Source organism: Colobus angolensis, unplaced genomic scaffold (assembly GCF_000951035.1).
Source record: "Colobus angolensis palliatus isolate OR3802 unplaced genomic scaffold, Cang.pa_1.0 Scaffold104, whole genome shotgun sequence".
Lineage (NCBI taxonomy): Eukaryota > Metazoa > Chordata > Mammalia > Primates > Cercopithecidae > Colobus > Colobus angolensis.
The window spans coordinates 8426398-8441999 of NW_012111364.1; the positions used below are offsets into that span (position 1 = coordinate 8426398).

The window sequence follows — 15602 nt, forward strand, 5'->3', positions numbered from 1 at the left end:
GAGGAATTGAATGTTTGGCTGTAAAGTGGCACTTCGCACTCCTCTCATTGAATATCACAATTGTGCCCGCACGAAAGGAAACAGAAAACCTCATCATTGGCAACTGATGGGAGAAAAAATAGTCCTCTCATTACAGAGATAATAAGCAGGATGTTCCCCTGCAGCCTTTCTTCTTAATTCTTCTTATTGTATTTTATTAAATGATGCAGTTTGAAATTAAGGTTCTGGCAACCTTTGTGCACACTCTGCATAAACAAGCAAAACAGAAACACAGTTAAAAGAGCAAGTATGAGCCCCTCCCAAAAGCCATCTGCTTTCTTCTTGTTATGAAACTTCAATTCATCAGCAAAACTCTAAAGAAAATATTTGTAGCAGAAATGTAAGCTACATTCTGGAGCTGCTTGGAGGCAGGGTTAGTGGAACATTAGAAAACTCAGTTAGGCTGTGTCACTTAGTAACCAATCTACAACTGGTCATTTAACCTGCCTCATTCACTCCTTCAACCTTTTGTGCACTTGTCCACTCATCTGACAGAATTTATTCAAGACCCTCAATGTGCCAGGACCTGTGGTAGGTGTTTCCACATCATTAAATGAAGATAATGGTTATACCAGCCATGTGTACCTCTCCAGGTTACTGAAAGCATTGCTGTAAAATATAAAACAAAAACATCTGTGTTTATTTTCCACCAATAAGCCACTAGAAGAAAGTACACATTCATTTAGTTACATATGCAAAAAGTATAAACATGATTATAACTTAAGGGGAAATTTTATTTTATATATGTACTGTCACAGATTTTTTTGCTAGTTTTCACCTTGGTTCATCTGATAAAATATAGTCCTATTTCTATTCTTACTCATTGTTCTTCTCTGTGGAGGGGAACCAGTGAACCATGCACAATAGATTTTTTAATGCCATTAGGCAGTCACGCTATGTAAACATACAAATAAATATACCGTACTTAAGCAATAATACCAACATATACTCCGAGTTTGCAAAGCAAAATGTCATCTTGAACTTCCTTTCCATTTGCCCCACAATTTGTACTTCTCCAATACTCACAACCACAGACCAAAGTGAAATCAAACAGGAACCGGGAGATTTCGTGTGAACAAAAAAGATAATTTCATTGTTTAGCAAGTGAATTGAAATGGGAAATTTGTTTTCACAGCATATTCTAGCCTATCCTAACAAATTCAGAATTTTTATCAGTGATAAGAGGCCATCACAAAGAAACCTAAAATGTGTAGCAATGACTTAGCAATTAGGCAGAGGGCAGTGAAGAATCCAATGTTGGAGGCTGGAAAAAATGGCAATTCGTTTTAAGCAGTAGGAAACCATTTGGCAAAAATTAAAATTCTGTGGTAATTTGGGAGGCAGACCGTATGGCTTCTGAGCCCAATGACTTAGGGAAACAATATTGAAAGTGAATGTTGGCTGAGGATTGCAATAATGAAATAAGCTCAGGAAGACCCTGGCTGACTTGCAAACAGAAATGACAGGGATAAAAATCGTTCAGAAATTTTGAAGTTTGCAAGTTGGAAAAGTGACTACTTCTAGACTTTAAACAGTAAGATTTGGCATCTCAAAAGACTGCCACAAAATCACAGTGAAATGTCCCCATTGGATGAAATGACTTAGGACAAGGATCAGATTAAGTGTATAAACAGATTAAGTGTGTGAACATTCTACCTGTTAGTCAGACATCTTCAACATAGCCCCCATATAGAAGAGAGAGAAATGCACAGAAGTGAGAAAGCAATGAAACAAAGCAGATTTTAGAATTATGCCTAGAAAAGAACTTTAGGTGTGGTTACTATCACATGAAAGTTATTTAAAGCAAATAGATCAGAAGCCTACTGTGTGTTTGAGGGAATTGCATTGTTAAATAAATCATAAGCCTGGACTAAAAAAAGCCACTGACATTTTGAGACTTATAACCCTTAAGCTGCCAATGTTCCGTGGGAAAGAAGTTTACTGAGAAAACTGTGCAGCCCCCAAGGAGGACATATTCCCCCTCACCCACTTCAGAGGTGGTGGAAGAGAGTAATGGAAAAGAAAGAATATCTTGGAGGGCACAACTTGCAGCCATAGAGGACAATGGATAAAAGAATGCCTCTCGAGGACCAGAACCAAGGCCTAATTAAGGAAAACTTACTACCATCCCCTGCATAACGGAACTTTCACCATGTCTGACCAGTGAGATGTTATCATTGTTGTGTGTCTCTAATCATCCCCTTTCAAATAGAAATGTATACCATGGTTATTCTGTTCCTTTCCACCACTCTGTATGCGGTGGTATAGACAGTAGAGGACAACGATATATTCTTTCTTTCAGTTCATAGGTCACCTGATCAAGAAGAGCCTCATGCAGACATGACAGAGAGGACCATGAATCCCATTAAGCTTGATATAGTGACTAGACTGGACATCAGGATGTCTCCCCTGAAGCTGGATTAAGATGACTTATGTGGGTGAAGAAAAAAGTAATTGCAAATTTGCTGAGTAGAAGGGCAGACGCTGGCAGAGATTGTAAGCGCCTACCAAATATTCACATGTTTTTCTAATTTTCCAAGCACCCATGCACCTATCTGAGTGGGATCATGCCACCAGATGAGGCCAGCAGAAAGTAAGCACAAAGGACGTGTAACTTCCACCTCAATCTTGCCCTGCTCTCTGTCTTCCTCTGCTCTGCTCACCTTGCAGACTATGTGATCCAGATGGCATAGCTACAAAATAGAGCTTCATCAGATTCTGCATGAGAGAGAAATACTTATTATTTATACAAAGTCATTAGGATCTGAGGGTTTATTTATTATCCCAGCATAGCTGAAGTTAGATTAATATATTGTGCAATAAAAGCCCCATCCTCATTCTCCCTACAAAAGTTTTATCAGGGTCTATGCTGATCACTAAATTTTGTGGTGTGAATAAATGGAGAAGGATAGGTTTGAAAAGATCCCATAAATGTCTAGGTTGAAGTGAGCTGAAGCTGAAAATGTTAAGGTATTATGTGCAAACACAGACATTTTGCAATGAAGAGCAGATGATATGTAGGTTGTTTAACTACCTATCTCTGGGCTCTTAGTGCCCCTCTCTCTGGATATAGGAAGAAGATTTCAAAACAACTGCAATGGGACATCATAACTTCATCCTCAGCCAGAGTTCAAACACATCCACATATGTGTTACATATGATATGGCAAACTTACAGCAGTGCATTTATTGGGAGTATAAGAGCCTCCTGAGAAAGAGCCCATCCTCAGGAAGGAAAGAGTTGAGCATAACAAAAGTTGACCCAACAACAAAGCCTTTATCATTGAATGAGAGAAGTAGTTCTGGGCATAATGTGGCATCTTCGTTCATTTCTTTCCCTGGCCCAAGGTCCTGGAGAAACAAAGAACCATAAGTAAAACCTAAAATGTATTTAATGTAAACTTCCTTAAGACATTAAGCATATTGACATAGCTTTAGTAACCATGTAACAGAGAATAGCAAAAAGTGAGGAGCAAGGCATTTCTGCAATTTCACTACCCTCTTTTCAAGAAAAGCCTTGGCATCTTGAAGCACTTGTTGTTGATTCCCCAGTACAAAGCAGAAAAAGGTAGAAGCAACAGCTGCCACCAATAGAGTATTAACATGCCCAATTGAATCATCAGCACCCAGCAGAAGTGGCGGTAGGACCCTGTGGATGCTATTTGGCAAGTAAGACTTTTCATGAATACTTAGGAAATATTTCCTAAGGACCCTGAAAAATAGTCACAGTCAGGGAGAGAGAGAGAATTTTACTGGGTACTGAATTATTAGGTGAACAAGTGGACCTTACATATCAGTTAACTTTTATCATATGAAAACCCCTGAAACTTATGGGTTTATTACAATGAACATTTCTTATTTCTCACAGGTCTGGGTAGATTGGGCAGCTCTGGTAATCTAGGCTGGGCTTGGATTATCGCATCTGTGCTCACTCATGTGTCTGTGATCAGCTAACAAACCAGCTTGAGGTTTGCTGAATGAGGTAGCCTTGACTGAAATGACACAGTTTTCTTCTACATGTCTCATTACTCCAGCAAATTAATTCAGGCTTGTCCTGTCAGTGGAGACAGGGGTCAGAGAAACAGCAAAAGAGCAAGACTTTTGGAGGCCTAAACTTGGATCTGGACCACCATTACTTGCATCCCATTCCATATGCCAAAGCAAGTAACAAGGCCACCCAGATTCAAATGTAGACTCCACCTCCATGGGAAAAGCTGCATAGTCAATTGCATGGGAGGCAGATTCTAAGAGGGCAATGCCTGGGGCCTTGTTACATTCAATCTACCATACCTGGTATTTTTACTTTTATTGCACTACTATTCATGTGGGATAAACTTGGTTACCTTCTCCATAAGTTTCCTAGAACTCTAGAGCTGGAAGGATCTTAGTGATCATGCTCTACTTCAACCTTCTAATTTCAGAGATAAAGAATTTGAGGCCCAAAGTGGTTAAGCAATTTGATTAATGCCTTATAAATGAAGAAGGACTACAAATTTCTTTGATTCAGCTTAGAGTTCTTTCCACCACACTTTACCTCTCTTCCAAGGATACTTTCAGGATAGAACAAAATTTGGTTTTGTACTCCATATTTTTGTCCACATTTGCTACAAAACAATTATCTAGAAGCTCATCAACTATAGCCAACCAAGCCCATTGGTCTTTCAGCTATGGTTTCCTCACTAGGCCCTGCCCTGCTCTACTTTGAACTGCCTTCCACCATGAGCAAGCTGCCCATGAGCATGTTTCCTGACAGTGAACTTCCATAATCCTAATTATCTGCCCTGCAGATAATTATGGGACTGTTTCTCCCTCTAAACCAACCTGCCCCAGAAGGTGTCAGCATTTGTCCAGTGATGTCTCATCTAGAGATGACTGCCCCACACATAGTTGCTAATAATTTTAATCTTGCAATTTTCCCTTCCTATTTTGTATCAATAGCCAAATTCTGCCTTTTTCAACTGTATTTTTTCTCCTATATTACAAGCTGTATTACAAACCAGGAAACTGAAAGTGTGGTATCTATTTCCTACCTCAAAAGATATAAACCCATGTTAACTGACAAGGTATTAAAACAGCGATTCCTCGTATTTTTAACCCGAGTGAGAGTGTTAGAGGAAGAGAGAAGGTACAACTTCCTGACAACACAATCTTGATCCTAAGAAGCTGCAACTTGAACATCAGGTACCATTACTCTCTTGGGGGCAAGCATATGTTCAAGTGACTTGTGAGCAGCGAGCCCTGCTTTCCATACAAACAGCATGACAATAGGATGAAAAGCTTCAGACTTTTAGCCATTTTTATGATTCATCTCTGTTTTTATGGGCATCCCAGCATAGTTCACCTCATTAGCCATTATAGAGATTTCAATTGTTGAGTTAATCCTGTGTTCATTCAGTAGAATGAATATTAATATCTTTCTAATGTAATTTTTAATTAAATATAGCATCACCATTATTATACCCAAAAGATCTAAATAGAGTTTGAAAGAGAAGACAGACACTATCACAATAAAAATCAGCAAATTCTGCTCACATCCTTTTCAAAAGGCTGATCACCTATGAAGTAATGAGAATAAATTGTGAGATAATGTAGGACAGATCTAATTAAGATAATGAGCTACGATTATGGACATGATTTTCCAGGGTTAAAGATCTTAACAAAAGGCAATCTGTGGATATATTTTAAATATCCTCCTTGGTCTACTTACTTATATTAACTATGCCTCTTAAAAAAAGGAAAATATTAATCAAAAGTAATGACCCTGAGTCTGCTGCAACTGCAGGATTTTAACTATTTTGCTATCACTGATGCATTTAATACTTTGACATGCTCTTTTTGGGGGGATATTTGACCGGAACAGATTTTTTTTTCCATCTTGGCATTCAAGGGGAAACAGATATTAGGATCAATGCTCTCCCTGTACCTTGAAAGCTATATTATAAAGATATTTTGATGTGACTAGTACAGATTTGGATGGATATTTCTGGAAGAAACTAATTAGCCTGGCTTCAATAGCAGTGGCAGGCAAGACAACGAGGGGAAAAGAGCAATTAAGTTTTGTAGGTATGCCTGGGTGCCATCTCTGCTCCCTGTCCAAAGAGACAACTCAAGGGAGAGAAAAAGCCCAGAAATAAGAATGCTTAATCCTTAGTCAACATTATTAATAAGCAGAAATAAATATCTCCTGAGAATTGTTGAACTGCTGCAGGAGAGACTGGAAGGATCTCCTGGCTGTATTACTTGATAGAGATTCAACATTGCTCTTTGAAAAGTAAGGCACATTGACAGACACCCACTAAAGCCAATGAGTAAAAGGAACTGCCATCCAAGGGGCAACAATTCTCCCCATGTCCTGTGCCCTATCTACAGTGACTCTCAAGGGGAATATTTAAATCTCATTGGCAATACTTGTGCCACAGTGGCTCCCAGGCCCAGAGTCAGCCCCACTGGTATGCTGTTCACAGTTGCTATTATGTGCATCAAGTAGCATCTTACCGTGGGTCTGTTTCAGACCATGGGGCATGCTCAGCTCATTACCAGCACGGAAATTGTAGCTCTGATGCTGTGCATGACTGCAGTGGCAGTACACTTCTGGGGTCCATTAACTCCCCATCTCCAGAGCCCTTTAGTGACAGCCTGTGTGGCTACTTCAAGTGGCTCTTCACTGAAATCTTGAGAGTCTAAAAATCTTTGAAAACAGTGGGCAAAACAAAAGGATGAAAAACAAAATGATGTATTTCAAAGCAAAGAAGTTGTTGATTCCTTGTTCCCTGGATTTTTATTAGCTTTTGCTTTGCAATCCTTTTCTCTATTATATATCCTCTCCCTCCCATCCCCTCATCTCTCTCTCAATCTCTCCACACCCTGCCTGTGTGATATCTCAGAAAGCATATTGCCAGTAAGTCAGAAGACTTCTATTTCTAGTACTGGCACCAACTCTTACTAGATGTGTAGGTCTGAGCAAGTCACTTAACCTCTCTGATCCTCCATTTCCTTAACTCTGAAATATGTCATCTTGTAGGATTGATGTGAGATCATGAAATTTAAGGACATTGAAAATGATAAGCCTTCACTCTGTATATTCTCTATAACACAGCACTGTCAACAACATGTTCCCACGGCCAATATGTTCCATGGTAGATAAATTTGAGAAGCAAAGCCACTAGATGGAATGCTAATAACCAGTGACTGATATCTCGAAGAAGTAAAATTATTATTTTCAGATTTGCCTTATCTCAAATGCAATCCTTAGGATGCTGGTGAGAGATCTGAGGATCTAGGAAGAGGCTTGAACACAGGAACTGCAATGAGAAGTAATGGCAACATCTTTTCCAAGGACCTATATCTATCAAACACATTTTAATAATGTTACTCATTCTTCTTACTTTAACACTTTCACACATCCTATTAATTTTCTTACTCTCTCCTCTCAGGATCCAATATGATACAGTACAAAGAGTATTGTGGACTTTGTAGGCAGAAAGATCTGGCTACGCCACTTAGCAAGTTATTCAACTGTCCAAGCTTCAGATTTTTCATCTGTAAAATGGACTCACAGATATGGTCATATCTACTTTAAATTAAAAGTACTTGGTACCCGAGTGTTATGCTCCAGCTGTGGGGGATTATTAGCAATGCAGTAAACAGGACCCTCTAAGGACAAAACTCCAAAGCACTATAATTGGGTCCCTCTCACCTCCCTGTCCAGACTTATTCCTCCTGACAGTTGGCATTCCCTTATTCTAACCCCCTAATTTAGGTGGTGTCACACACTCCTGGCTGTCTAGTTGCCACTATCCAGCAATTGCAGCTTCTCCCATATCCCAAAACTAGTTCCTCCCACTTCCTCCAAATTTAAGATGAACTCAGCTATTTATTAGTCTATTTAACATGAGGTTGAGAGTGACTGGCACCCCACTAACTCCCACAGGTTATTTTTCTTTCAAATTACACATCCATTGCAGTGCTGGGGTAGAGGGGTGACGCTACCCACACAGTAGAAGGGAGGAAAGCTGCCCATTCTCCTGGGCTTTGTATACAGGAGATAACCATTTTCCAGAGAGGTACTTGCCAGTCAATCTGGATGAATATCCCTCTGCCTGTAAAGTCAATGCCAAGTTGAGCCTCCCTCTATCCATACTCTACACTATCATCTGTCAACCAAGCTATCATCCAGGACCACAAATGTAGCATGTCCAAAACTCAAATGATTATCTTTCCAAACCTGTATCCCCTATCCTAGTGATAAACTACTGGTGACTCAAGCCTGAAATTTGGTAGTTATCTTGACACCTTTCTCTACCACACCTCTATCCTAGTTCAAATCCTGGTTTCTGGCAATGACTTCCCAATTAGTCATTGTCCCCCTAGTTTTTCTTCAATCAGCTCTCAATGAGGCAAAGAGAATGGTCTTTCCAAAGAGCAAATTGAATAATTTTACGCTTCTGTTCAGAGCCTTTATATTTGTCCCTCTGGCCTATAGGACAACATCTAAATTCTGAGCCTGTGACCCTCAGCCTTTTGAGTCCTGTGCATTTTCTCCAGTCCCCTCACCGGTTTTCCCAGCATCACACCTGTACTCTGACCTGTTAAACATCTCCAGGTCTTGGCATATACTTGCTACTCAGAAGGCCTTTTCTCCCCTCTCTGCTTAGAGAACTCCTGCTCAGCCTGAGGGATTCAGCTCAAGAGATACCTCTCTCTGGGCTCTCCCTGTGCCTTCCCCACCACTCACCTCCACCCTACTCCTTCCCCATCCCGTATACCCCTATTTTGTACAAATCTATTTTATCATGACCAACATAGTGTGGTTACAATTATTTGCTAACATATTTGTCTTCTCAACTCATTATGGAAAATTTAAAGACAAGAACTCTGCCTTGACCATCTCTGTGTCCCCAGCGACTGTCATATCATCATTGACCATAGTTGTCCCTCCAAGCCTCTTGCTCCCTCTTCCAGTCATATATATTAGGACATCCTTCAAGCAACTTTGTGGGGACTTAGTGGCAATGGAAGAAAGCCTGCTTGGGTATTCAACTTTTACTTTGCCCAACACTAGTTGGAGAAATAAAAAGAAACAGTTGGAAGACAGTGGGAAGTAATGGAAATACTAATTAGTTGTCTGAGTGTGTGAGGTAGTGGTTTATAATCCTAGAAAGCATTGGTACTTAATGGGTCTCAGGGTTGTTGATTCCCTATTTTCTTTACAGGGCTACCCTTAGTGCCTAAGTGTCCAACCCTTGTCTTTCTCTCCCTCCAAATGGAGTATATTTAATCATGTGTTACAAGAAGTATTCTGTCTGTGTATATTACAGGAGCTATACATTTTGAAAATCTGGTTCCAGTTAAAATGAATTTATCCCAGTGTATTGCCTCAAGATATCTCAATATCACATGACAGTAATACTTGTCATATTTTGGCATTACATACAATGTTATTCCAAAGAAACTATAATTTGGTATTTTAACCATGATTTTGTGCATTATTCACATTTCTCTGACGTTTGAATCTCAGGGTTCTATATCAGTGTTTTGTTGTTGACTTAATTGCCATCCAAGGCACTTTAATGTGAGAATCATGTCTCTCTTTGTGCTGATGACATCTGTTGTCTTCCCTGTTGAAAACCTTTATTTGGTACTATTCTACAAAGGGTAATAGCAAACAAAAGGTACATTGAGGATTTATTCAACTTATATTGAAATATCAAACTGATAGCATAAAATGTGGTTGTAAAATATTTATTTTTCAAACCCACACAATTTGTAAACTCTCTTAAACCAACTAGAAATATAAATTCATCCTATTTCTCTGATTTCCGTTATTTATGTGTGTTTACCACCACATAAAACAGAGGTGGTTTTCTTGGCCATAGAGTACAATATATAAGATCAATTTAATTCAAAGTTTTGCCCATTTAATTAAATAATAATTTCTGTTGAGGGTATGGGAAGGAGATACTTTCACAAATACGTGCATGAGCGATTTGTTTGTCTGAGGCTTTTTTGGATGTTGCTGCTGTTGTTACTTATTCCATCTCATATCTTATAGCTGAATTTTATTCAAAATGCTCTCATAGCCTGAAAGGATCTTTCTGCATTCTGGATATACTATTCTATACTGTATTGATAACTATTTATTAAAGGTTTATTTACAACATTTAGATGCAAAGGATAGGTTCTAGTCCCAGTAGGATGAGTCCTAGTAGGATGAACTAACTATATTTAGCTTGAATCTCCATGAATAATGTTAGTAATGACCATTCAACCAGATATTCTTGTGGTGTGGGATTAGTGATAACCTAAACCGGACTCTTTCTAACTTTATAACAGATGTTCATTGCAAATGTCTATTTTCCTTAAAATTCTGCCTCTAATAACACTGCAAAATACCCCTACATAGGAAGTGCACACATAGTCAAAAGCCATGTTTCCTTAATAGCTAAAGAAGAACATACGAAGTCTTGGACTCTTAGAAAAGAAAGAGAAAGGCTGACTCTCCAGTGCTCAGGTGTCCCTGAATCAACTAAAGCTGGGTGATTGCTGGAACAACAGACTCCCAGAGGCCTTCAGCCATTTTCATGTGAAAATTTGAATTGATTGCTGATCCTTCAGCTCTTGAAAGATGGGTTTTATCTTTTTTTTTTTTTTGGTAGAAAAAATTTTTAAAGAGGCAATGCTTCCTTGTGGAATAGAGTATTTTTCAAACGTGGAGATTACAGTATTTTTCAAAAGTGGAAGGCAAGGGGAGGAACAACTTTTTTTTTTTTTTTTTTTTTGATACGGAGTCTCACTCTGTCCTCCAGGCTGGAGTGCAGTGGCGTGATCTCGGCTCACTGCAAGCTCTGCCTCCCGGGTTCATGTCATTCTCCTGCCTCAGCCTCCCGAATAGCTGGGACTACGGGCACCCGCCACCACGCCCGTGTTAGCCAGGATGGTCTGTCTCCTGACCTCGTGACCCGCCCGCCTCGGCCTCCCACAGTGCTGGGATTACAGGCATGAGCCACCGCGCCCAGCCGGGGAGGAGCAACATTTTAAGAAGACTCAGCGATGGTCTATGACTGGATTCAGTCCTCCCTAAGGTGTGCTGCTTAGCGTAAGGTTTTATATCATGTTTTCAGATGGAATCTCATCAGAATGCATACTATACATGGAAAACCCAGCCCAGAATTATGATAGCTAAAACTCCATTATGATAAATACCATATAATAAATACCATTTCAAGTTAAGTCCCCATACAGCAGAATTATTTCTGTGTGCTAGCTACAGTCTTTCACCACATAATGACATTTTGGTCAACAGACCACACATGCAATGGTGGTCCCATAAGATTACAATACAGTATTTTTACTGTACTTTCTTTGTTTAGATATGTTTAGATACATAAACACTACTGTGTTACAATTGCCTACAGTATTGAGTACAGTAACATGCTATATGGGTTAGGAGCCTAGGAGCAATAGGCTATCCCATATGGCCTAGATGTATAGTATGTTATACCATCTAGGTTTGCATAAATATACTTTATGATGCTCACATAATGACAAAAATGCCTAATAATGAATTTTTCAGAACATATTCCCATTGTTAAAGGACACATGACTGTATTTGTAGATATGACTTAGCAAATGCTGTGAAATAAATAAGTCTACTCAGCAAATGATTTCAGTCAGGTGCAGTGGCTTGTGCCTACAATCCCAATAATTTGGAAGGCCAAGGTGGGAGAATTGCTTGAGTCCAGGAGGTTGAGACCAGCCTGGGCAACATGCCGAGACCAGGTCTCTACAAAAAAATACACAAATCAGCCAGGCATGGTGACATGCACCTGTGGTCCCAGCTACTAAAGAAGCCAGGAGGCTGAGGCAGGAGGATCACTTCAGCTTAGGAGGTCAAGGCTGCAGTTGTGTTCACACCACAGCATTCCAGGCTGGGCGACAGAGGGAGACACTGTCTCAAAACACACACACACACGCAATGAATCCCTGGTTCCTAAACATGTAAAAGGCCTTTTCTATCATGCTCATATCTGCTCATCCATACTATCCAATTTAGAACTCAATTTCACTTCCTTGAACTGACTCTCATGTGACATTGTAGTCCCAGGGATTAAAAATAAACATGAATGCTTGAAGGAAAGAAGCTTTAGGTAAACTCCAATCAACTAGGTTTAGCATAGATAAGAAAGGTGTTTCCACATACATTCAGGAGTATTTCTTACACCAATTCCCAGTATACAGAGTTCCACAGTTTTAGCTTTGTACATGAGCATTGCAATCTCAGAGCACAGCAAAAACCAGAAGGTCATTCTGACCTGGCTCTGTCAGGCCTCGTCACCATGACTCATCTCTTTGCTCCCAAACAGACGTAAGAATTAATCATTAAAAAATCAGGAAACAACAGGTGTTGGAGAGGATGTGGAGAAATAGGAACACTTTTACACTGTTGGTGGGATTGTAAACTAGTTCACCATTATGGAAAACAGTATGGCAATTCCTCAAGGATCTAGAACTAGATGTACCATATGACCCAGCCATCCCACTACTGGGTATATACCCAAAGGATTATAAATTATTCTACTACAAAGACACATGCACACGTATGTTTATTACAGCACTATTCACAATAGCAAAGACTTAGAATCAACCCAAATGTCCATCTGTGACAGACTGGATTAAGAAAATGTGGCACATATACACCATGGAATACTATGCAGCCATAAAAAAGGATGAGTTTGCGTCCTTTGTAGGGACATGGATGCAGCTGGAAACCATCATTCTTAGCAAACTATCACAAGAAGAGAAAACCAAACACCACATGTTCTCACTCATAGGTGGGAACTGAACAATGAGATCACTTGGACTCGGGAAGGGGAACAGCACACACTGGGGCCTATCATGGGGAGGGGGGAGGGGGGAGGGATTGCATTGGGGAGTTATACATGATATAAATGATGAATTGATGGGTGCTGACGAGTTGATGGGTGCAGCACACCAACATGGCACAAGTATACATATGTAACAAACCTGCACGTTATGCACATGTACCCTAGAACTTAAAGTATAATAAAAAAAAAAAAAAAAGAATTCAGTCCTGAAACCTGGCATCCTTTCTTTCCCAAGGCTGCCATAGAAAAATATCCAATGAACTTCTGCTTTTAATAATAGCAGGCTAGGTAATTAAAATCAATATTTTCACTGAAGACAAATTGAAAAATACTGGATGAAATATTTTTAATGTTATTAAATTTTAAAAAATACTTTAAACAGGTTTTAAAAGCATCAAAGAGTCTGGGTGCAGTGGCTCACGCCTGTAATCCCGACACTTTGGGAAGCTGAAGCGGGCAGATCACCTGAGGTCAGCAGTTCGAGACCAGCCTGGCCAACATGATGAAACCTTGTCTCTACTAAAAATACAAAAATTAGCTGGGTATGGTGGTGCAGGCCTGTAATCCCAGCTACTCAGAAGGCTGAGGCAGGAGAATGGCTTGAACCCAAGAGGTGGAAGTTGCAGTGTGCCAAGATTGTGCCACTGCACTCCGGCCTGGGCGACAGAGTAAGACTATCTCAAAATAAATAAATAAATAAATACATATATACATAAATACATAAATACATAAATAAGTGCATCAAAGAGCTAACAAAACAGTGAGGAATAACCAGGTCAAGATTTAAAGAAGAGAGAACTCAGAGACGGCTTTTGCCTGTTAGCTTTTGTCGATCTGGAAGAGACAGCTGAGAGACTACATTGCACAATAGCAGCCTTGAAGGGCTGGGGAGACCAAAGTAAGAGTCCAAGTCCTACTAAGGTCGAGGAACTGATTAAATCACCCTCTTCTGCTTTAGGCTGGGACCTCAAAGAGCTCCACCTTTGGGCTAAGGGGAGACTGTAAGAAATACAGCTGTCATTATCCACAGACAACATAATTGAGAATGTAGAGAATCCAAAGAATCTATAAATAAGTTATAGAAATTAATCAGTGAATTTAGCAGGTCACTGAATACCACGTCAAAACCAATTGTATTTCTCTATCCCAGTATCAAAAAACTGGACAATTAGTTTTAAAACAATGAAGTATTGTAGTCTACAATAGCATCTACAACTCAAATCCTTAGAAATTAATAAATGATCAATAAGACTTGTATACAGAAAATGACATAGCATTTTCAAAAGATATTGAAGATATAAATAAATGAAAGTATATACCACATCAATTCTCTGAAAATTAAATTATATTTCCAATGCAATCCCAATCAAAATTCCAGCAGTCGTGTGTGTATGTGTGTATATGTGTGTGTGTGTAAGGTGACCACCTGACACTCAAGTTTCAGTAAAATGCAACAGACCAAGAATAGCCAGTACAAGCATAAAGAGGACAAAGTTGGAGGATTTCCTCTACCAATTATCAGGACTTATGATAAAGCTATAAGAATTAAGCTAATATGCTACTGATACATAATAGATCAATACAGGATAGAGTGCGCAGAACAAACCCATACGTATATGGTCTCTTGATTTATGACAAATATGGCACTGTAGAGAAGTGAGGGAGCGTCATATTTTCAAAAAATGGTGCTGAGTTGATTGGGTATCCATATGGAAAAAAATGAGACTTGACCCTTACTTCGCATCGTACCAAAAAATCAATTCCAGGTGGATTGTAGATGTAAATGTGAAAGGTGAAACAATCAAGTATCTCAAAGATAACATTTAAAAAAAGCAATTTTGTGACCTTGAGGTAGGCAAAGATTTATTTAACAACACAAAAGAACTCAAACCATAAAGGAAAAATAGATACACTGGGCTTCAATAAAGTTAAGAATATCCGTTTATCAAAAGGCTCTACTAGTAGAGTGAAAAGGCAAGTTGCATGGCAAGAACACATAATTGTAACGCTAATAACAAAGGGCCAGTATCCAGAATGTATAAGAACACCTACAAATCAATAGAAATATGCCAGACAAACAGGCAAAAGAACAAACACTTCACAAAAGAAAATATCTAAATGGTCAATAAACGTATGAAAAGATGCTCAACTTTTAAATAATCAGGAAAGTGCAAGTTAAAATAACAATGATTTTGACATACACACCAGAATGGATATAATTTTAAATACAGAAATAACTAATGTTTGCAAAGATTTGAACAACTAAAACTCTCATATACTACTTGTGGGAATGTAATTTGTTACAAGCATTTTTAAAAATTCATTGGCATTATCTATTAGTCACATGTGTTTATGTGATCCAGAAAAACCACTCCTAAGTTTACACCCAACAGAAGTGTGAACCTGTGCACACCAAACAGCTTATACAGGATAATTTTAGAAACATTATTCTTAATTGCAGAAAGAGGAAAACTACCAAAATATTCATCAACAATAGAATGGATAAGTTGTGATACAGTCATGCTATGGAATATACCTATCGTTTGCCTGATGAACTTTAATTCATTCCTTAAAACCCTGCCACTGGGCCGGGCGCGGTGGCTCAAGCCTGTAATCCCAGCACTTTGGGAGGCCGAGATGGGCGGATCACGAGGTCAGGAGATCAAGACCATCCTGGCTA

At 39.2% G+C, this 15602-nt stretch overlaps 1 long non-coding RNA gene across 1 annotated transcript in view; it reads right to left on the minus strand.

The window, feature by feature from the left end:
* Positions 1-491: 491 nt before the first annotated feature.
* LOC105512602 overlaps positions 492-15602 on the minus strand; it is a 77571-nt gene continuing 62460 nt past the window's right edge. Inside the window, exons 4-6 of the long non-coding RNA XR_001001881.1 lie at positions 3215-3389; positions 2548-2757; positions 492-648 (exon numbers count right to left, since the gene is read on the minus strand). This is a non-coding gene — a long non-coding RNA (uncharacterized LOC105512602). The remainder of the gene's footprint in view (positions 649-2547; positions 2758-3214; positions 3390-15602) is intronic.